This window comes from Mustela nigripes, chromosome 15 (genome assembly GCF_022355385.1).
Source record: "Mustela nigripes isolate SB6536 chromosome 15, MUSNIG.SB6536, whole genome shotgun sequence".
NCBI classification, from domain to species: Eukaryota; Metazoa; Chordata; class Mammalia; order Carnivora; family Mustelidae; genus Mustela; species Mustela nigripes.
Window position 1 is genome coordinate 24,347,762 of NC_081571.1, and position 24,697 is coordinate 24,372,458.

Sequence of the window (24,697 nt, forward strand, 5' to 3'; positions counted from 1 at the left end):
GAGAGCTTGGTACTATAGTAGGCTTGTAAAAATACCGATAAAAATTGTTAAATATAATAGTGGAGAATTAGGCTATAATGTGCAGTTAGTTTGAAAACTGGCTGCATGTCTAAGTCTTCTGAATTATTGATATGACATTGTATTGAAAACAGTGACAACTTTTGTATATGTTTATCAGCTATGAAAAGCCAAGATCTTTCTTTAAAATGAGAAAAAGTTTATTACTATTAGATGATCATTTCATAGCTTCTTTCAAAGGAGAACTAGCATCATTATTTTTAGATCCTAACTTATGCTTAAATTATCCCTGAATAAATTTTGAAAAGATTATAAAATAGGAAAGAAAAAAATGAAGCAGCATCAACCTGTCTACATACAAAGAAATGGTTAAATAAATTGTGGCACACCAATATTAAGGAACACCATGCAACTTCTTAAAAAGAATGGTCTTTCTGCTAAATCTGCCATGTAAGGAAACCAGGATCTACTGTTAAGAAACAAAAATAACTTATAAAGCATAATATATGGTATGAAACCAGTTTTTAAAACCACGTTTGTATTTAAACAAATAAATCATGTCTGTGGATGTCTGGAAAAAAATGAAAGAACAGAACTAAACTGTCAACAGTAGTTAACTTTAGGAGGTGGAATTAGAGAAAAGGAAGGCAGGAGATTTTTTTAAGCAATAGAGAAGCATGTAAAATAGAATTTTTTTTCTACAATTAGCATTTATTTTGAAATCAAAATGCAAAAAAATAGATTTTAAAGGAGTCAATAAATGCTTGTTTTGTAAAACAAGATGCAATTTTGTGTTTGCATTTATTAAAGAAATTTTTCTTTGATTAGATGTTATTAACATATTGTAATTAATAGTAATTAACAGATTGTAATTATTTTTCCTACTCCAGATCATGTCTTGTAAGTCTAAAGGGTTATGGTAATGGAATTGACCTATAATTACTGAACTAATTTTATAGATATTTTTCCATTCGATAAATTACCTGAATATGTTTTACTATAAATGCTACATGTTTGTTTGTCATAAATGGCCATGGTTGAATCTGAAAATTAAATATCTTGGCTAAAAGTACTTTTCATTATTAACATGCTTCATAAGCACGTAGAAAGAGATACTTTGAGACTAGTTTCCCTTGACATTTTATTTATTTTTACATTTTTAATTTAAATTCAGTTAATTAACATAATGTATTATTAATATAATGTTTTACTGGTTTCAGAGATACAGGCCTGTGATTCATCAGTCTTATACCCAGTGCTTATTACATCACATGCCCCACTTAATGTCTATCACCCAGTTACCCCATCACTCTACCCGGTCCCCTGCAGCAACCCTGTTTGTTTCCTATGATTAGGAATCTCTTGTGGTTTGTGTCCCTCTCTGGTTTCATCTTGTTTTATTTTATTCCCCCTTCCCTGTGATCCTCTGTATTGTTTCTTAAATTCCACATATGAGTGAGAGAGTGAGAACATATGATAATTGTCTTTCTCTGATTGACTTGTTTCACTTAGCATAATACCCTCTAGTTCCATCCACGTTATTGCAAATGGCTAGATTTTATTTATTTATTTATTTATTTATTTGGATGGCTGCTCCCTTGACATTTTAAACCAAGTAATTTATAACTCAAAGCTTTCTGTCCCTTTACTTAGTCTACTTCTTTCTTTTTCCTTTCTATGTTCTTTTTAAATGCTGTTTTTCTTCTTGGCTCCAGAGTACCAGCTCACAAATTATACTTTTAAAGATTTATAACAGGTTTAGAATGTGACTTTCCAACATAACATTTTCATTAGTTCTGATTTCGATAATTTGTAAGAAAGTGAGAGTTTGTAAAAACTTGGAAAATTGGAAGAAGAGAGAATGTGCATTAGTGCTCAATAGGGTGGGGTTTTCTTTCATTAAAAGATATATTGTGTTCTTAACTCATTCCAGCAAGAACTTTTCACAAAAATATCAACTATGGAGAAAACAGAAATCAGATCCAGCAAATAAGGGCAGAGAAATACGAGAATTATTACCATCTAACTAGTGGTTATAGCACTAAGCCCATTTTTGTTGGTTATGATGCTGGTTATATGTTGTATTTTAGGATTCCATTAATTCTTTCTTACCTTATCCTTTGTTACTCCTTAAATTGAGAAATTGGAAGAAAATAATAACCTGCATTTCACTTAGTGTGGTTCTATTTTTTTGGAAAGACATGGATTGTAACTAATAAACTTGGAATTTGGTATACATGAATTACAGCCTTTAGCTTTTACTCTTACTATATTTGTATGATTTTTTTTTTTTTTTTTGGATAAGATAAGTTTTTACTCTGCTCAAAGGCACATTCTATTACTCTACCCTCATTCTCTTCAGATGACCTTGAGTCCTTCTTTTCTGAGAAAATTAAGGCAAATTTGTGCCCCCTAACGTCATTCATCTTTACTTGGACAGTTTCTTTATTCAAACTTTATCTTTCCTTCTCATTTCAGAAAAACATGTAGCATTCTTTGAGGATGTTAAACTTTTGACTTAAATTCTTGATCCTTCCATTGTGAGTTCAAGAATCTCACCCCATCAATTATCCTCTTCTCATCTTGCATCTCCCTCCTATCTGTCCCACTCAATCTACTGAGAATTCAAAGTTAAAAAAAAAAAATAAAAGGAAAACAAAAACCCCTTTTTTTAGCCCTTCAAGTTCTCCTTTCATTCCTTATCAGATACCTGGAAACAGTTTTATATGCTTGTGCCTCCAACACTTAACCTCTTACATTCCTGATTCTGTCTCTGACTGTTCTATGTCTTGGCACTACTAAGACTATAGCATTTCATCTAGTTTCTAGGCATGGTAGTTGAGCCATGCTACCTGATCAGAGCCAATACTACCAATTTCCCAAGGATGACTGCTCTCCCTGGAGAGTCCTTGGAGTGCTCTCCCTGCTTTATGCTTACTGTACTGTGGTATACTGGGTGATCCCAACTTGGGTTTGGGCTCTCTATTGGCCTGTATTTTTAGTATTTTAGGGGAATATGAGTTCTTAAGAGATCCCTTTCCTTGTTTTGAGTGGTTTTCTGTAGATCCTTTTTTCCTCTAATACTTCTGCTTTCTAAGAATTGAAAGAGGGTCTTAGAAATTAGATGATAGATTTAGGCAGGATATTCATCACTACTCTGCAGTATTTGGTATTGTTGGACACTCCACATTTCTGATGTTCTCTTCTTCTGGTCATAGGGATAGTATATTTTTCTGGTTCTTTCCCTCTCTAGCCACCAGCATTTCCCTTTACTTGGCTACTTTTTCTCTCTCTCCCTCTAGCTGCTTCCTAAAGTTCTGTCCTTTGCTCTCTTTGGACCCTCCTGTACTCCATTGGCAGAATGGGTGACCCCCAGATATATTGCTCTGGGTCTGTTTTCTCTCCCAAGTTCTAGATCTGTATGTTCAAGTGCCTACAGGCATCTATATCCAGATGTCTTGCTGGCACTTCAGACTTGCTACATATCAAGCAACTGGTTATTTTATTATTCTTTTTCCTCCTGTGGCCCATATTTCTTTTAAGATATTACCATCTACTCTTTCACATGGAAAACAAGGAAACTCGTTGCCATCTTAACTCTTTTCCTAATTACCGTTTACATTTATTCAGTTGCCAAACCTATTGTCTTTGATACTCGCATATTCTTCTTGTTCACCTGCTAAGTCACCTGCGTTGTCATCCTGGACTACTGGCAGTTGCCTTTAATTTCATCACTTACTGTTTCTCTACCCTTTTGATTCTTCTTATACACCGCCAAATTCATGTTTATGAAACATAAATGTTTATAAAAATGTTTATGTTTATGAGCCACATCATTGGCTCCCCTTTGTCCACAAATTAACAGTTAAATTTATTAGTCTACTATTAAAGGCTCTCCACAATTTGACTCCAACCTGTTTTTCCTTTTTTTTTTTTACTACTATCATTCACATAGCATTTTTATCTGATGAACTAAAGTGTTTGTTATTTACATCTTGCACTTCCTAATCCTCTGTTCCTATTTCCACATGACCAAATCATACCCATCATTCACAACTGAGTTCTATTGCCACTTTCTCTATGAAACATTCTCTGATTCTTCAAAATATATCTATTTTTTGGTTCAACTGAATATTTTTGGAATTTCATTGGTCTTTTCCTCTTTGATTCATAACTTTTTGTCTTACACTATAGTTATTTTTGGTACATGTATTATATTCCCTATTAGAATATAAATTCCCTTTTCTGACCTATATCCTCATAGACCATATTGCCCTCAGATGGCTGGATGAATGAATCCCGTGCATTTTTAAAAAAATATTTTTAAATAGTCTCTGCCCCCAGCATGGGACTTGAACTCACAACCCTAAGATCAAGAGTCATATGCTTTATTGACTGAGCCAACCAGGTGCCCCTGAATCCTGTACCTTTAAATGATAGAAAGTTGTAACAGAGCCTTGCCATTATAAAGTATCTAGGGCTATTACATTTAGTTGTATGGTTTTTGTAGTCCAAAGATCCCTGCCAGCAGAATGAGCAGGGCCTGAAATCCAGCTCACATTCCCCCTTCCCCTTACCAAAATATGTGCCAGGTTGGTGCAGGGCTGCATCTGCCTGGAAGGCAGGTTACTTGTTCTTTACATGAAGGTTCTATTTGCTGGTTAATCTCTGCATCTGCTTGACTGCAGCTGTCCCTTTTTTTGACTCTTACCAAAGCATCATATAAGCTAAGAGCAACCCTGAAAGTACTGACAGTATTAATTGAAGTGATTATGAAAACTACTTTGTGTCACATAGAAACTTTCTAAAAATTATTTGTCAAAATAAAAGTTATGGATTAATCAAATGTGAAATAATTTATAGAGCATCTCCTTGGCAATTTACTATTAGTTTCAAATTTATGGTTCTAGATCATTTGAGAATGGTTGCAATTTTAACTGAGGTCAGTTGGGTAATGGTCCCATTTCTTTTGCCACCACTTCAACTCTATCTTTTGGTTAAGATAACCTGATAAGAGATAGAATTTTTTTTTTTTTTTTTTTTTTTTGCCTTGTTCCTTTAGCACTATTGTGGTGGAGCCAATAATAATGGCTTCTGGAAGTTTTTCTAGTTTGATTTGAGGGTTAAGTCATAGAAAAAAATTTATTTTTTAAATCCATTCCATTTTACTACTTTCGTAGTTTACTAATTTGTCTAGTTATTTACTTAATGTGTCTGTGTAATATAAAATTTCCATAAACCTGTGAGAGATAGATGGAGTATTCCTACCTAAATATATAGAACAAAGCTCCGAGATGTTAATTGACTTGGGCACGAAGCAAGCTAAAGTCCAGGGTTTCTTTATTATCCCTATCCCATGCTTTTCTAAAATGCTGCATCCAGAATTCCTTTAGTGGAATTATTTTGGTCTGGTTGGTAGATAAGGCAAGTTGAAAAGTCCTTAAGCACATAGTTAATGGCTTATTGGCATGTGGGTATGTGTATCTCTGGAGTACCTAGTATAGCACTTTGTATCTACTAAGTGCTTAACAAACAAGGTTGATGATACACTGCTTGTGAGTCCACCAGTGGATCTATCTCATTCCAGAGTAGTGACAAGGCAACCACAAGTGGACTGATGTACTTTTAATATGTGCTCAAGGCTGTTTGGTTTTTTTTTTTAATTACATGAGTAGAGAAATGTCTAACATTTAGCACTTAACTAAATGCCAGGCACATATGCATATTACTTCAGTTGATCCTCACAGCCAGTCCTGGAACTGTACACTATTATCTCCAGTTTAAAGACAGATACTTACACACAATCGGCTTCCATTCAAATCTAGGGCTGCCTAATATCAAAGAGACAATAGTCATGAAACTAGCCGCTTGATATCTGAAAAATATTCAGAATAGCTTATCACAGAAAGGCCTTTGGAGGCTATATATGTACATCTATTTATTTCTAAATAGCTATAGCTGTAGATGATACTGTCTTAGCATTAGGGAAACAAAGCAGTCATTCCTTGGACTGGCATCATAGAACTTAATGCTGGGGCTGAATATTGCAGGCGCCACAGCAGCTCAGTACCAGCAGGGGGCCAGAGTAGTGCTGGAAAAGTGAGAAAAAACATGACTTTCTCGGCTTTAAGAGACTACTCTGGTGTTTTGCAAATACAACCAGTAGGAGTAATGATGTCACCTTGTTATTCAGCTTCCTCTTTCCTAAAAAAAAGAAAGAACATGAGATACGCAGCACAGTAGTATAAGAAGAATCAGAATAACTGAGTTTTTTTTAATCTTGTTGAAGTTAATTGGAAGACCTTCTAAAGATTTCCAGATTTGGCTAAGGGTTAGCAATTAGTGTACAATTAGAAATGTGGGTGTGGGGCGCCTGGGTGGCTCAGTGGGTTAAGCCGCTGCCTTCGGCTCAGGTCATGATCTCAGGGTCCTGGGATCGAGTCCCGCATCGGGCTCTCTGCTCAGCAGGGAGCCTGCTTCCTCCTCTCTCTCTCTCTGCCTGCCTCTCTGCCTACTTGTGATCTCTCTCTGTCAAATAAATAAATAAAAATCTTTAAAAAAAAAAAAAAAAAAAAAAAAACACTTTAAAAAAAAAAAAAAAAAAGAAATGTGGGTGTGGTTTTTTAAAAACCTTATTATTGAAGTATAATTGACATACAGTGTTACATTAGTTTCAAGTGCACAATTTGTGCACTTGATGTGTGTTTTATTTTATCAATTAAGGTAATGTGTGTTTTATTTTATCAATTAAGCTTCATCTCTGTGCAACATCTACAGTGTTCCTCCTATATAATTTCCTCTAAATTCTGCTTTTATGAAAGCAATTTGAATATCTTTAAGCAACTTGCAAGGCCACAATATTAATAATGTTCGAAATGGAAATTAAGAGAAGGAAGAACTAGAAATATGACAAGCTCCTAAAGACTTTAAATAGGTTCTTTGCTTTAGGGCTTCTTTATTGGCCTTATTGAAGGCCAAGGACTATTAAAGAGTAAATCAAATATAATTTCTAGGCTCCCTGAAAGTGTAGCTGTAATATTTTGTATATATATTGTGGTATTTAGGAATAGAGAAAAACAGAAACAAAAGGGTGAATGAGAAGTGAAGAAAAGAAGTGAGAATAAGAGAGAAGTCAATGCCACTAAAAAAACCCTAAAGATCTGTAGTTACTCAAATTAGCAAAATTGCAACAATAGGTATATAGTACATTTTAGCATACTCTAACACATATATATGTATATGCATATACATATACATACATTTTATAATGGTAAAAGTAATAGTCATTTCTCCTAAAACAATCATTTTTAAACAAATGTGTTACAATGTGATTGATATATTAGGGAGCAATTTGAGCATAATACACATTTCGTGTCTGTTTTTGTGTCATTTCATTTGTGAGCAGTACAACATGAATGCAAAAACCACCCTGCTAAACCAAGCCACATAGGAATACACAAAATGTCCACATGCACACACTTCAGACACCTGCCAGCAATCTCAGTGTACCACATGTGATGAGTCCTGTCCATCCACATTTGATGTTAAAACTTTCCAGCTGATTTCAGATAACCCTATTCTCTCTGTTTCAGAATAACTCCCAAGACGCAGCCCTTCTAACACCCATCACCTTCATTAGCAAGTGCCAGGTCTTTTTTAAGGTACAGGGTCATATTTATCATAGCATTTATGTACTTATTAACCATTTAACATATTTAAAACTGCTGTTTTCATTAGGCTCCTATCTTTTCTTAAAAAAAAAAAGTCTCTGATGAAATTTTTGAATATTAAATTCCAACCCCACTGTTCCTTGATTTTTATCTCCCTAGTGTGATCACAGGTCTGAGCTAAGTTAGTATGAGCAAAAACAGGGAGACAGAATGTTGAGAAAGATATGAAAGATCCATAGGAGAAGATACAAGTAGAAGGCATGAAAGATATGATTAAAAAGAAAAGATACAATCAGAACCTTGGAGAAAGCTGAAGACCCAAGCATCTTTTACTTCTGCCTTGGGCAAAGGTAATGGTCAACCCTAGAATACAAACCAGTCTATTGGGATACATCCTAGGTCTAAGAGGACAGGTTTACCCTCATTTGCTTGGAAGAAGCAGTTTAACCTGAAGGCTTGAGTAATGCACAGAGCCCGGAAGCCAGTTAGAGAAAAAAATCACAAGTCCAGATTCACCAGTTGTTGATTTTGGTTAGTAGAAAACAAGCAGCAAAATGATTAAAGTCAAAGAGAATCTAAGACAGTTGTATTATCAGAAATATTCAAGTCTGAGAAACAAATGCTTATGATTTCCCATTCCCCAGAAACTCCCATTCTCTTGCATGAGATTCCAAAACAAGTGGACTGCTTAAGCAGGAAAGCTCCCAGTCAGGAACCATCCTCAATGACCTTCTCGTCGTGATTTTGGGGGATATTTGATAGGGGAGATTCTCCAAGAGTTTAGAGATTAGAATCAGGGGCAATCAATTTGGTAACTAAAGAACTCATTTCCCCTCCCAGACAGGGATGCCTACTCTTCTGTCCAGCAAAATATCATATATATTATGAATCGATGTTTCTTTACTTCCATTTTTTTCATGCAGGAGTTTTTATTGGCGGTGTCTTTTTTTCTACTTTGCCTTGTTTATTACATGTCTTGGTGTGGGGAGATTAAATTTACAATTGAGCCATAGGATGATAGACCCTAAGGAGCTGCTTCAAACTTGATTGAGAAATTTATACTCAACAGAGATTTTGGAGCTGGCAGCAGTAAATAAGTTTGAGCAAGGGTGAGTGTACTGTTAGTCACATTTGGAAATCTTGCCCAAAGTTAGGCAGGGCCATTGTTGAAAATACAGATGTAGGAAAAGGATAAATGTGGATGCTGAGCAGCCAGGTTGAACTATTTTATGGAATTTTTTTTTAAGATTTTATTTATTTATTTGACAGAGAAAGAGATCATAAGTAGGCAGAGAGGCAGACAGAGAGAGGGGGAAGCAGGCTCCCCGCTGAGCAGAGAGCCCAATGGAGGGCTCGATCCCAGGACCCCGGGACCATGACCCAAGCTGAAGGCAGGGGCTTTAACCCACTGAGCCACCTAGGCGCCCCTGGAATTCTTTTTTTCAATAAGATGTCTTCTTTCTTTCTTTTTTAAGATTTTATTTATTTATTTGCGAGAGAGAGAGAGAAAGAGAATGAGAGAGAGAGAGAGAGCGGGCATGAAAGGGGAGAAGTCAGAGGGAGCCGAGCAGGGAGTCTGAGGTGGGACTCAATCCCAGGACTCCAGGATCATGACCTGAGCTGAATGCAGCTGCTTAACTAACTGAGCCACCCAGGCACCCCATTTTATGGAATGGTTTTATGTAAAACACAAATGAAGCTGAGTGAATCCAGCTACATATGCTTTGAAGTTCAGTCATGGTGCAGATCTCACCCAACATTTGACTTAATGACTCTTGACTTGAAGTTGCTCTTTCATAGTGAGATTCTCACTTTTCTTTTGTCCTGCCTTATAGGCCTATCAGACCTATCTTTGCACTGATGCTAACACACTCTGAAGCCAAGCTGTTTAACAAGAGCACCTGGTTCTTATGCATATGGTTCTTAATAGTTGGTTACCTGAACTAGCAGCACCAAAGCCATTTTTCAGGTTTGAGGTAGCTATTGAAAGAGAGGCCCAAGGGCTTCTCTTCTTTTGAGATTATGGGGACCAAGGCCATGTAATCTGTGCCACCGTGTAAGAAGAGCCCAACTATGAAAGAAGGCAGCACCGAAGAAAGCAATGCAAAGAGAGAAGGAGCTCCAATGACATTGTTTAAGCTTGGGCTGAAGTTAGCTTTGATCCAGGGTCTCTCAGCCTTGGCACTGTTGACATTTTGGACTAGTTATTTCTTTATTAGAGAGAGGATGTTCTCTGATTTTAGGATGTTCAGTAGCATCTCCCACCTCTCCCCAGTAGGTACTTCCCTGGCTGGGCTGTGCTCTGATCCTAGGTCTTTTGGTTACATGATCCTTAAGTTCCCTTTTTGCTAAACTTATGTGCATTGGGTTTGTCACTTGCAGTCCAATTGTTTTAGTTAACTTTCTCCTTCAGTTTTTCTATGTAAGTGAAAACAAATATATTCATTAAACATAAATAACTCTATAAAACTAATAAAATAAAATTAACAATAATTTAGTCCAATAGATACCAGTAAATTGCCAATCAAGCAGTCATAAAAATACATATTTGTGTTTAGTATTTTACATATTAGAATCTTGATTTTTTTGAACATGATAAACTAGTTTTTAGTGTGTCAATTATTGTTACTGTTGACAGTAAACTTTTTAAACCACCAGTGTTATTTTGATGGACTAATCAGTGTTTTGTAAAGATTTTATTTATTGGGGTGCCTGAGTGGTTCAGTCAGTTGATCTGCATTAGGCTCAGGTCATGATCTCAGGTCCGGGGATCAAGCCCTGCATTGGGCTCTCTGCTCAGTGGGGAGTCCGCTTCTTCCATTCCCTCTGTCACTCCCCCTACTTGTGCTTTCTCTCTCTCTGTCAAAGAAATAAATAAAATCTTTATTTTTAATATATATTTTTTAAAGATGTTATTTATTTATTTGACACAGAAAGAGAGCAAGGGGGGTGGGACAGAGGGAGAGAGAAAAGCAGACTCTGCCAAGCAAGGAGCTCTACTGGGACTTTCTTGGGATCCCAGGACTCCAGCATCATGACCTGGGCTAAAGGCAGATGCTTAACTGACTGAGCCACCCAGGCACCCCTTGATAGGGGGGACTAATCAATTTGATAAGGTGCCTTAAAAAAATTCTGTAACTAGTTGCAATACTTAGAATTAGTGAAGTGATGCAGTAGATACATTTCAAGATGGATTCTAAGTCTTACCTTATCAATAACATGAAAGTGACTGCTAAGGTGGAGGAGGTAATTTGGAATTCTGCATAGTTATACCATCACATATAGTGATAAATAATTTTTCCACTACATTTTTGTATTTGAGTTACTGTAGAATCATGGCTTATTAGTGTACCATGATGTCATTTGGCCATAGCTTGATCTCTATGTATCATTTACACTTTTCAATTTTCCTCTCTGCTTTCTCCATAACTGAGACAGCTCCATGGAACTGCATTACTTATGGGTTGTTAAAGTCTCCATCTAATAATAAAACAATTAAAATCTCATTCTATGGAAATTTTTCAATTGTGAATTAACAATGTAAAATAGAAGTTTTGATTTTGCAACAGGCAAACTAATTCAACATTTTGATATTAGAACTCTCTAAGATAGTGGTAGTCATATATGCTTACCAGTACATTGCAAGTTAAATTAGAAGTTAACTGCAAAGAAGTATTTAAACTTCTTTTATTAGTTTTATTGTTAGAGATTGTGGCATTGCTATTTTGAATCTATATTAGGTATACTAAAAGATAAACACATCATTGTGTTGATGTGTTATTAGAACCAAAATTTTTATGTAAGAGAAGATGAGTATAAAATTTAAAAAAAAATAGAGTTGAAACTCTGTAATGGTAAATTAGAATTAAAATATCAATGTAAATTAATGACTTTTTAAAACTCATTTGCTAACTTTCATCACTGCAAGGTCTAGAAGCAGTGACATGTCTGTAGCAGTGAGTGTGCCCAATACCCAAACGTCACTATGAAGCTCTAGGGCTCCCTGGAGACATGACTCATTGTAGATCTAGGACAGAGGAAATACAAAGTGAGGCTGGGACATTCTGTTGAACTGGAAAGCAATAACAATTCAAAGATTACTGAAATTGTATCAAAAGGATGCAGGAAATATCTTTAAAGGACTTCCACTGTCCAGATCTGGGAAAATTTGCACAGTTTTTACAGATACCTCTCATACATCATCGCATATCCTCTGGGATTCACTTTCCTCATTTCAGCCCTATGTAAACTCTTGTGTAGGCATAATCATACATAGCCTTATTCCTGCTATTCTGTAAACCCCTTGCTTTTTGCAGTGTCCTCAAGGAAGACCCACACATGTACAACCTGGACGTACAGTGGAGTTAAACTCAAGTGTAGGGGAATTAATGCCCTTTTGGGAAAGCCTTTGATCAATGGGAAGTGAAGCCAGTGGGTAAATTTTTCTCCTCTCTTTTCTCCTCCCACCTTAGTGGTGGTCCTGAAATGCAGCTTACATGGCTTCTAAGAAATTCAATCTGACAGATTAAACCGGTGGCCAGGTTGGTATGCAATGTCATTTTGACTCTCTCTCCTTTGCTTTATTCCCCTTGTCCCTCACTTCTGCTCATTGTGATTGGATTACTTTTAAAAATAATATCACAGGGGTGCCTGGGTGGCTCAGTGGGTTAAAGCCTCTGCCTTCGGCTCAGGTCATGATCCCAGGGTCCTGGGATCAAGCCCCGTGTCGGGCTCTCTGCTCAGCGGGGAGCCTGCTTCCCCCTCTCTCTCTGCCTACTTCTCTGCCTACTTGTGATCTCTGTCTGTCAAATAAATAAATAAAATCTTAAAAAAATATAATAATATTACATAAGGCTTTTGCTTTAGATCCTACTTTTTGGGGGAAACCCAAGCTAGAAGGATGGCATCAAATGGAATAATGCCTGTAATTTATTGAAACATTGAAACATTGAATATATAAAGATTTATGAACCATTTTGAATGATACTCTAAAGAAGATGAGGCACCTGGGTGACTCAGGTCATGATCCCAAGGTGCTGGGATCAAGCCCCACATCGGGCTCCCTGCTCAGCAAGGAGCCTGCTTCTCCTCTCCCTTTGCCTGTTGCTTCCCCTGCTTGTGCTCTCTCTCTTTCTCTTTCTGTCAAATAAATAAATAAAATCTTAACGCCCCCCCCCCCAAAAAAATAAGAGGAAGAAGAGAAAGACTTAACCTCACCAAAAATAATCTTCTATTTGCCACCATTGGACGTGAATGTTACCAGCTTTTTACTCTCCAAATTGGTAATTAAAGGAAGCCACTATCAGTCTTTTTTAATTAGAAGTATAGTTGAGGAGAAGCTCTTCTCTATCAAACAAGTCAGCCAATATAGCAGAAAGAAGAGAATTTTTTAATGATCAGTTTTCAGTCCCTGATGAAATGATTGATTTAGACACAAATCATCAGTGAAGACTGGAATTCTTGGAGGAAGTGTTGGTGGAGAACTGCGTATTTGCATTTTACAAACAGTCACTCTATACCTTACAAGCTAGTTAAAAAGGAAACCAAGTCTTTTCAATAAATAAATTTGCTATTATTACCTTAACTAATAGAAATACTTTTATTATTATTTTAAAGGCTATTGTATTTTCCTGGGTTTTTGCATGCCTAGTAATTTTTGACTGCATGCCAGACATTATGAGTTTTATGCTATATGCTAGATTTCTAAAAATGCCTTTAGATATTTTTGAATTCTATTCTAGGATGCAGTTAATTTATTTGGAAAGAATTTTATCATTTCTGGACTTACTTGTAAGGTCTATAGAGAAGGACCAGAACAACTTAATCTAAGGCTAATTTGGTCCCAATGCCAAGGCAATATCTTTCAGAGTATTTAACCCAATTTCTCACATGAGATTTCTTCACTCTGGCTTTTGGGAACAAGAACTATTTTCAGTCCTGTGTGAATACTGTGAATTCTTCAGCCTGATTCTTTCCATTCGTTCTTTCCTGTCTTTGGAGTTTTCTCACAGATGTGCTAATCAGTTCTCAGATGAAGATTTGAAGAGAGTCCTCTGCAGATCTCTGGGATTCTCTGCAATTCTCTTTTCTGGTATTCTGCCCTGTGAATTTTAGTCACATTGTCCTTCTTGAATTCTCAACCCTTGTCTCTTTAGCTCCGGAAGACTGCCACGCTCTGTTTGGGCTCCCCTTCCTGCTCTGCAGCCTGGAGCAATAATTACCTTATTTCCCTTCTCTCAGGGATTACTGGGCTGAGCTGCCTGGTGTCCAGTGTCTAAAAACCATTGTTTTATATATTTTGCCCAGTTTCTCAGTTATGTAAGACAGAAGAGTAAATTCAGTCCCTATTATTTCATCATATCCTGAAAGAGAACTGCAGTCCACTGTAATTGTACTTTCAAATTTTCAAGTATCTATAGGGTTGGTTAAAGCATATTTGCTTATTTGTTAAAAATTTCTTAAATAACTTTGAGTTTTCTCATCTTGTTTTCAGAGGATGAAGCTTGTACTATTTCCATTTTGGAAATTTGTTAACTTTTTTGTGGATCAATATATGGTCACTTTCTGTGATTTCTTTGCATGTGTTTTTAAAAATGGTGTTTGGTAGAAGTCAAATATAAACACATATAATCATGTGTAGTTGGTTTGAATGTGTATTTTGAATACCTTGTCTTTATTTTGTGTCTTAGAATCATAGATTGATATAACGTCTCCCAGTGTTAAAGTGCCTTAAAAAAAAAATTAACCTTGGGTGCCTGGGTGGCTCAGTGGGTTAAGCCGCTGCCTTCGGCTCAGGTCATGATCCCAGGGTCCTGGGATCGAGTCCTGCATCGGGCTCTCTGCTCAGCAGGGAGCCTGCTTCCCTCTCTCTCTCTCTGCCTGCCTCTCTGTCTACTTGTAATCTCTGTCTGTCAAATAAACAAATAAAATCTTTAAAAAAAAAATTAACCTCATAGTTAGTCTAAGCACCATCCATACTAATCCTGAATTTCTCCAGGTATACCAGAACTCTCTGAGTATAATCTTGAACTCGGGAAGATACAAGCACTTATTATTAATTGCCGCCTGGTGATTTAAGATAATGTCTCTTTAACATTTTTTTCTTTAAGTAAGAAATAAAACTCTAAGTTTTACAAAAGTCCAAATTAAAGGAATTAATTGGCAGACTAATTTCTAGTCTTCTTTGGTACCTATTTCTTAGGTGTTAAGAACCAAATTACCTTATAATATATTTAAGTTTTAAAAGTCTACTTCAGGGGCGCCTGGGTGGCTTAGTCAGGCTTAGTCAGTTAACCGTCTGATTCATGACTTGGGCTCAGGTCATGATCTCGGATTGTGAGATTGAGCCGCTCATCTGGCTCCCAGCTCCGTCCCCCGCTGGCTTGAGATTCCCTCTGCCCTCTCTCCCCACCTTATGATCTCTCTCTCTCTCAGGAAATAAATAAAGTCTTTAAAAGTAAATAAATAGGGTCCCTTGGTGGTTCAGTGCGTTGGGCCTCTGCCTTGGAATCAGGTCATGATCTCGGGGTCCTGGGATCGAGCCCTGCATCGGGCTCTCTGCTCAGCAGGGAGCCTGCTTCCCCCTCTCTCTCTGCCTGCCTCTCAGCCTACTTGTGATCTCTCTCTCTGTCAAATAAATAAATAAAATATTAAAAATAAAAGTAAATTAATAAAGCTTGCTTTAAATGAGCCACCTTAAGAAGTACATATTTTTAAATAAATATACGTATATATCAGGGAATCTATATTAAACACCTGATGTATAGGTTAAGAAACAAAGCAAAGCTTTATTTATTTGCTTATTTTTCTTAGGGGTAATAACCAACTATTTATAGATTTTTTTGCCTCGCACTTTATTTAAGCTCATATTCTTAGAGATGCTTTAGCAGAGAATAAGATTAAAACATAATAGGCCTATTAACTTCTGTCCATTCTGTTATTGAGGGATCTGTCATCAAAAGAAGAGGCCGAGAATTTTGATTGGAAACATACAGTGGGAGACCGAGAACTTGAAAGTCTTTGGGGCTATGGGACTGGAACAGAAAACTCCAAAGCAGGCTCTGACCGGCATTCTCACATGGTCAGCATGTATTCCAGGCTGAGTACATTGCCTCCTAATTCCAGAGAATTCTACAAATGCCTTCTAAGTCTATCACCAACCATCCCACTCAGCTTTCTACCTAATTCCTCATTCTCAGATTTTTCAGAGATACGGATCTCTGAAATTTTAAGACATTTTACTTTATAATTATACATATGTAATAGTGAAAAAAGTTTATAAAATACTCTTAAGCCTTTTAAATTCTCATTGAAGAGATATTATGCATCCTGACCAATGTTTTGCATGTGTATGTGGAGTGAGGGGGACTTCTAAACAAAGTGATTATATTTGGTTTGCACATAAATAGTATAAGCTGCTCTACTTAATATTTTTGGTGTCAGTATTTTTCTGTGTTCTTTGTAATTTTCCCTTTTATAACTGTAAATGTTGGATCTAAGTCTCAAAATATGCCATATTTTAAAATACATTATACTTTCACATACTTTAAATTATAAATACTCTAATTTAAAAATCTTCCCTGCCTTTTAAATCTGAAGAGTAAATTCATGATGCTTAAGTATTTCCTTGCTACACTTTTATTATGTTTGGGAATCAGAATCTTCCCTGAGAAACTAACATATTAGCAAATGAAGCTGTTATTATCACTATCAACACACCTTTGTTAGAAACTGTTATTTACATTTTTAACCAGCATTGTCAGGCCATTTTAATCTGTGGACAAAACTACACACATGAGCAACTATAGGACTTAGAACGCGGTGAGGAAAATATTTTGTTTATCCCTAGACTCTTTTGCAGTGAAGGAGCAAGATTTAAATTTGCCTCAGTTTAATTGCTTTACACACATTCTTGTGACGCACAGTTGGGAGGGAGGAAGAAAAAGAGGGAGCTGTTACACAGTGGTATGTATCTAAAAGTGCGTTTGAGAGAGAGAGGAGAAGGCAGAAGCAAGCTGGTCTGACCAGAAACAGAACTGCCTGTGACAGATTAAGAGACAAGCAAGGCTTGGAATCTGAGAGCAAGCAAAGAGAGTGGAAATTTACAGCTGCCCTGTGCGAGTGTTCAAGTGATCATTTTCTGCTAACGTTTTCCGGTGGTAACTGTTACTCTTCAAAGAGAGAGAGAAAGTCAAGAGGGGATTGTGGAAACTCTTCGCTCTTCGGTGCTTTCGGTAACAGGAGGCACCCTCTATTAAATGGAAGATAAAGCTACTTCATGTAAAGTGCTTTGAGAGAGAGCTGTCTTCAGCACCTCACCATGTGTCTACTTTTTGTTGCTTAGACAAGCTTGGGCATTTCTATAACATTTGGTGAGTATCAGCCAGGTTATCTATTCTAGTTCATAGAAATGAAATTGATGTAGTAAACTTCAGTTTTCACTGAGGTTTTACAGTTGATGCTTATATATTCATTTTAAATCGTGTTGTTACCTTGTTTCTTTGTGCATGATGAACTGCTGTTACTAGGAGAGGTTTAAAAAAAAACAACAACTACAAAACAATACTTCTCTGTTGCCTAAGGCACTTGAACCATTACCAACTATTCTGTGTCCATGGAATATCTTATTCTGGAAATGGGTTTTTATTTACAAAGTGTTTCCAAAAATAAAATAGTGGCAGTATACCATTTTTCATGTGTTCTGCCTGAAAATTCAAAAGTTACCTCTTTCTGTCTATTGTCAGTAAATTTAAAACTATCATTGTGACGTTTGGGATCCTCAATTATTGTAAGTTACATCATTCTCTCGTAATTCAAATAGAAGTGTTAATGATACCATTCATTAAAAGAACATATCATTTAAGAATGGAATGCTTCTGTTAGATCCAATAAGTGACACATGATTTTTTCAAGGTTCTGTAATGAATATAAAAATTAGATAATTTACATATCAAATTTACCATTTGATACAAAATGAATGTACATGGATTTCAAATTAAGGATTTGAAGTTATTTTGTTCTATTGCTGATACCAGACTCTCATATAACATTGTTGCTCTGCTGAAGAAATATAGCCAGATGCATATATGTATGCCAGCAATATAGCAGAGAAAAGAAAAATAAACTTGTGAATTATGTATTCACATTACAAGAGAAATTTTATTTGTACAACCTTAGCATAGGACATTGTATATTAATTTTTTATGTCTTTTTAAAGGCATCAGTGGAAGACACGTAATCATTCCTCTGTGGGTAGAAGGAAATCTATATTGTTAGCTGCTAAACTGAGTCATTGCATAGCGATGCACTATTCTAAGCTAAGTTTTGAATTTACTCTCTGCCAGCATCAAAAGATATGTATGTCCTTAGTGGTTCAAGTGAGTCCTTTAAGGCAGAACAACTTAGCTGGAATGAAAACTTCTATAGAGTGTCAGTAAGCATATCGAAAGGGTTTATACACTAGACATAATACATAAAATGGCTGTATTTCCTCTATGTGTACAGAAGCCTGTAGAACAGGTTTTGTTTTGTGAGGTGGGTTTTTTTTTTTTTTTTTTTAATGCCTTTCACCTATGTATAAGAAAAAACTCCACTGGTCTTAGGAAACCTTCTCCAGACCAGTATCTTGCACTTAAAATCAAAAGTAAATAAAATAAAGATATCACAAACCAACTTTTCTTCCTCACAGAACTTCCCATACTTGGTCTTAGACCAATGGCAGATTTACACAGCTTCACAATTGTCAGAATATATTTTTTTTTATTTTAAACTATTAAGTCATTGGTATTACCTTAGTGGTGGCATCATTTCTTAAGCCCATAGGAATGTAAATATGACAGCAAAGAATAAGTCATTCCCAGTTTACAAATGTTTTGTATTTCAGAAGTTTATTGTGAGTAGGTTGATGGGAGTTTTGGACCCATCTCCCCTGGAAAATTATTTAAAAGTGTTTGTCTGTTTTTTATTATATCTGAAGAAAATATTTTAGCCACACTATAGAAAAACCATTGCCACCCTGAAAAATAGTAGGAAATCGATTCTAGTAATGAAACTAAATGTAAAAACAATTATGTTGAATAAAACATTTTTATTTATCCTAGATGCTAATGCTTGAAGAAAAAGCAAATTTAATAAGATAGATGGGTTTTTGGAAGGATGCTTATAAACAGGATTTCTAGGTACTTTAAAGAGCTTCCAAGGTTGCACACCCTGTATGAGATCTAATCTCATGTTATAATTTGCTATTTTTATTTTCCTTACTATAGGCCTATTTCTAGCCATTGCTTTTATGCTTATCACCCATTTATGAAGTGTAGCTCAGTGACACATTAAGTAGGTACCTAATAGTTACTAGATGAGGACTAAATTTTTTCTTTGGTTCACAAAAAAGGAAACTGAGTAATTTTTCCAAGTTGTCCAAAAAAGGAAAGAGGTTTAGGGGCATGTGGTTTTTATTATGAGAAAGATATGGCCTGACGAGTATTGACTGAATTGTGAAGCACAAACAAAGCAATAGTAGTGCAGAATAGGCCTATTTGGAGAAAAAGAGAAGATCCTGTATGACTTGGTGGCAGCCCTGAGTGAGCAGGGACGGTGATAAGGGAGGCAGTTTACAAGCTTGGTATCTTGAGTACATGGGACATTCTGAAGTAAGGTGTCAACTTTACGTATTTGCATAAGTGTGCTTGGACCCATCTAAGGAAATGTGGCCTATGTGGAAAACTGAAATTTGGTCTATCTAAATCAAGTTTAGTCACACTAGTCCTAAAAATTTTTCTAAAGTACTCTAGTACATGGGGCGCCTGGGTGGCTCAGTGGGTTAAGCCTCTACCTTCGGCTCAGGTCATGATCCCAGGGGCCTGGGATCGAGTCCCGCATCGGGCTCTCTGCTTAGCGGGGAGCCTGATTCTCCTCATCTCTCTCTCTCTGTCTGCCTCTCTGCCTATTTGTGATCCCTCTCTCTGTCAAATAAATAAATAAAATCTATTAAAAAAAAATAAAGTACTCTAGTACAAAGTGTAAAAGTTGGTAATGTAATAAACATATATAATGAAATAAACAATACAAAGAGCACACTTATCCTAGATGATTTTTAGTGGCAGAAAACTTTTCCATTTGATCAAGAAATACTTTCTTCTTGTTCAAAACTATAAACCTTGTCTTAATCGTAATAATAATATTTAACCAAAATTTGATGACTGTTAATTATATATGTGCTTAGAAGAAAGAGTAAAAACAGAAAAGTGAATTTCGCGCTTCCCTTGATAATTCTGTTGTGAAGAATATCAGTTGTGAATTTCAGTGAGATCTGATGCTTTGATTACAGGTACTAGTGTTTTGTTGTTGTTGTTTTTTACAGGTACTAGTTTTGAGAACACTGACCTAGCTTCAGACCTCTGCTATAAATTGAGATTGTGAAATTCTAATATAGAATTATCACTCATTGACAATCACTAATAGTTAATATGTGTAGAAAATTTTAGCTCTGACAAGTGACTGGAGCAGTCAGTAGAATCACTGTGAACCTAATGAATGAAGTTACTGGTGGTTTTTTCCTGGAATAGTAATAGTCTAGTAGGTTGTTATTTATAACAACAAAGAAGTTAGCAGTTCTGTGTCTTCCTAAGTTCATGTACTAGTTCTATTTTTAAATTATTTCACTGGTTACAATACATTAGAATTCAGGAGTAGTTCCCAGGGACTTGGGTTTCTCTTCTTATAAAAGAGTTTTTATTCCAAAGGAAGTCTAACCAAGGCTTCCAGGTGAATGAGGATCCATTAAAATTCTCATGAGTTTTCTGTTCCTATGTAAATTGTCTGTTTTTAGTCGTCAAGATCTCCTTCATACTGTGTTAATAAAACTTAATAAAAACAGAATCATTCTTGGTCATTTTGAACTGAGAAAAAGAATTATCAGTGAAAGTCTTTATTTATACATTATTGTCTACAGATTTTCATTCATTTCCATAGGTTTTCTAGTAAAGTATTTAATTGTGGTGCCTTCTAATTACATTTAGCATATGTATTTAAAAATAGGATCATTGGGGCACCTGGGTGGCTCAGTGGGTTAAACGGCTGCCTTCAGCTCAGGTCATGATCTCAGGGTCCTGGGATCGAGCCCCATATCAGGTTCCCTGCTCAGTGGGGAGTCTGCTTCTCCGTCTCCTGCTCTCTCGATTACGCTCTCTCTCAAATAAATGAATAAAATCTTTTTAAAAAATGGAATTGTTAAAGGATAGAAGATGTTAATTAGATGATACTTTGACACATATGCTCTATAATGGATTTGGTGTCATAGCATGTGTAACTAGATTGATATCTTTATAATTTATTTCTGTGCGGTACTTCTAAGGTATGACATTGTCAGTGGGGGGAGAGGTGACTATTTGGATATGGCAAATACAGTAGAACCTGTAGGTATACTTTTTCAGTTTTAAAATATACCTTAAACCATTTGAAGAGAACAGTTTAATGAATACTGACAAATGTATACATTAATGTAACCTCCATTCATTAGTTTTTAAAAAATGAATCTTACAGATTCAATTATCTGCCACAGATGCACTTTGATTTATATCATTTCTACCTGTGAGTTCTGTTTGGAGTGCAGATAAAAGAATCGTGATTCCTGAAATGTTGTGATTTTTTTTTAAATGTAGTGCTAAGTTTATTTTAGTTTCTTTAGTTTAAGAGAAGGTACTTATGCCTTAGGTTTAAATTAGCAAGCTTTAAGAAAATTTTGGAAATGTTCCTCCCTCAGTCATTGTTGATTGTAAAATAAACTTATGTGGAAAGAAAGAAGGCTCATTTTTTTTTTTTAAAGATTTTATTTGTTTATTTGACAGACAGAGATCACAAGTAGGCAGAGAGGCAGGCAGAGAGAGAGAGAGGGAAGCAGGCTCCCTGCTGAGCAGAGAGCCCCATGCAGGACTCGATCCCAGGCCCCTGAGATCATGACCTGAGCTGAAGGCAGCGGCTTAACCCACTGAGCCACCCAGGCGCCCCAGAAGGCTCATTTTTTAGTTGGTTTTGTTACAGCGAGTTAGAAGTTTGGTTACTTTTTATAGTTTTACCTATGGAAATCTTGAGATTTTTCTTGGCTTCAGAGATACATTTCTTGCTTTCTTAAACTTGTGTGGGAAACCTTTGAATTAGAACTATTTTTGAATACTACAATTGAAGGTTAAACATAAAGGCGTGGAGATACTCATTAGCCATTTAGAGATAAACATTTATTTCCCTTTCAATATTTTAAGGAATAAAAAGAAGGGAATTGAATGTCCCAAATGACCTTTTCTCCTAGCTTCCCTTTTTCCCTTCCCCTGTAAACACTCCTCTGCACTTAATGTCACTGAACATATTCAGAGTGATTAACTTTGGGCCATCTTTAATGACGCTCACACATAAGTTAGGAATATGAAATATTTTGCTGTGTATGAGAAAAAGAAATGCTGCCAAAATCTACTATAAAGTCTACAGGGCCTGAGATGCCTGGGAGCAGAGGTGAATAATTTGTTTTGGCTCTCTCTCCAGATTCTGAATCAAGTTCTACTCTTTATGAAATTTCATAGCCAAACTAACAGAAATCACATTTGTTTGACTAATGCTTTGAAAAGACATGGTGATCAGATATTCCACAGTTTGAACTTTAAAACACAGTTGTTTAGTCATTAAAAATATCATTTATGAGAAGGTGTTTCCATTATGAAAGTATTTGCATGGGCTATTAAACAAAGCTTGGAAAAAAGAAAATTTGAAGGAAAAGGAAAATTTAGCATCCATAAGCCAGTTACCCAGAGACAATCACCATTAACTTTTGTAAATTTTTTTCTATGCATAGCCTTTGTGTTCTTGTGTTTTGTTTGCTTTTACATAGTTCTATGGGGTGCTGCTTTTAACATTTCCATTTTATTTCGCATTCTTTGCAAACATTTTCATAGCCAAAGACTGTATTTCATCAAATCTAAGAAGTGATTGTCTATAAGTCATGTACTTTGTATACCACTAAGGAAGAAAGAAAAAAAACTGTAAAGGAAGGTAAAATCCCCTCGGTTGTAAGAAACACCTCAATTTCACAGATGTTAAAATGTTTTTAAAAATGTTACAAAGACAACCCTTATTTTAGTTTACTTTGTTAAGACAGATTTCCAGAAGCAAGAATTACTTACTAAATCAGAGGTTGTGAACATTTATGGGTTCTAGAGCCACACTGCTAAATTAATATTCAAGTAATAGTCCCACCAGAATGAACCAGAGGGGGGCTGGGATCAGGGAGATGTATGAAGGGGGTTGCTTCAGTTTTTCTGTTTTGAGCTGGGTGGTAAATACACAGGAGCTTATTAGGCTGTTCTTTATTTCTTCATCTGTATGCCCCATATATCTTAATTAAATTAAAATACCTAAGGGAAAAGTCCTGTTGAAGCATTTTGATAAGCTTGATGGTGTTAGAGTCCACTTGTGAGCCAACTGCTGTAGCCAGGGCAGTGGAAGGAATACTCTGGCTACACCTGGGTCATGTTCCCACCCTTTGGGTATGGTGGATGGGAAGTAGAGCAGACAGGTCTATCACCACGAGAAACAAGGACCAAATAGCTACCAGAGATTTTCTTTTCCTTTTACTTTTTTGATTCGGTTAATTTCTGCTTCTATTGCTATTATTTCGATCCTTCTTTCCTTGGAGACTTTTGGGGTGGTTTCCTTTTTAACTTGAATCCTTACTTATTTTTACTTCCCTATGAATTAATTATAATTGTAGATTCTCACCCTCCTACATGTCCTACCAACAATATCAAGGCTTCCTTTCAAGAATTATTTCAGATTTTTACCATTTATTTTGTTGAACTCTTGTGGGCTTGATTCCATGTCATCTTTTTATAATATTTTTAGTAAGCATACACAATCTGTTCACACATAAATATGTTGGCTAGGGATTCAGTTACGAGGCTATAGACTCTCTCAGAACTCTGTAGGTTTTCTCTTTGTTCTGATGACATTTAGCTTTATGGAAGTTCAAAGGCAACTTGATTTTTATCCTTTGTTGTTAAGGTCATTTTGTAAGAATGAGCTTTGAAAGTATAATGTTGGTTTCTTTTAAAAGCCACAAGACACTGAATTTGGGGGGTCACCAATAATCTCAACTAGAAGAGCTCTTTAAGTGATGAGGTTTAGCTCTTTTTTCTGCTTAAACTGTTGCATTTTTGTTGCTTCTGCTTCACTTTTTATATTTTTTGTTCTTGTTGGCTTCCTCCACCTCGCCCATTGTTGTAATACCTGGATCACTTTATCTTTTCCATATCTCTGAAATATACATATTGTAGGTGCTCAGTAAATATTTTTTGAATGAATAAATGAAGCCTGACTCATTTTTTACCTCTCAGTTGTCCTTAGTCAATTTTCCATAGGGTCATTTCTGCTCTGTGAAGATTTGGATTACCATGCTGTATTTGGGGTGTTATCTATATATGTGTGTATATATATATGTGTGTGTGTTTCTCATCTTTTATCTTGGCCAGCTTTTAGTTTAAGTCCTTTTCTTTTTTTGTCAGTTATGTCTGTTCTGTCTCCTACAGAGAATTAATTTTGGAAGCAACCTTTCCTGTCTTAAGTCCACAGGGCATTTCTTCTCTTTCTTGGGCTGCTTCTTTTTTTTTTTTTTTTTAATAGAACCTACATTAATTGTTGTTTATTCTGTTTATTCACTCTTGACAATGGAAAAGTACAACAGGGCCAGTATTAGTCCATGGACATTTGTTTGCTGCATGGCCCACTATCAGCACTACGCTAGAGGGCATGTTGGTGTACACAGCCTACAATTTTCAGTTCCTAAGAGGCATTCCTCTAGAGTTAGTCTGTTGTATTTAATATGGCATCCTCTCCTGTCCCTGCTTCCTGCTTTGCTGAAATAGAATGTATAGTCTAAAAACTCTGAGGTAGACTTTATAGAAAAATTCCTACTACCCTTTTATCCCCAGAAGGCACCATTTTCAGGAGTTGGCCATTCCTTTTGTCCC

At 36.1% G+C, this 24,697-nt stretch overlaps 1 protein-coding gene across 14 annotated transcripts in view; it reads left to right on the forward strand.

The window, feature by feature from the left end:
- Positions 1-24,697, forward strand: part of CAB39L (calcium binding protein 39 like) — a 123,270-nt gene that overhangs the window by 30,431 nt on the left and 68,142 nt on the right. Inside the window, exon 1 of one of the 14 annotated variants that reach the window (XM_059377925.1) lies at positions 16,683-17,059. The exons of the other annotated variants lie outside the window; for them this stretch is intronic. The gene's annotated coding sequence lies outside the window, so the exon portion shown is untranslated. Of the gene's footprint in view, positions 1-16,682; positions 17,060-24,697 lie in introns of those variants that run through there. 14 annotated transcript variants of the gene reach the window in all.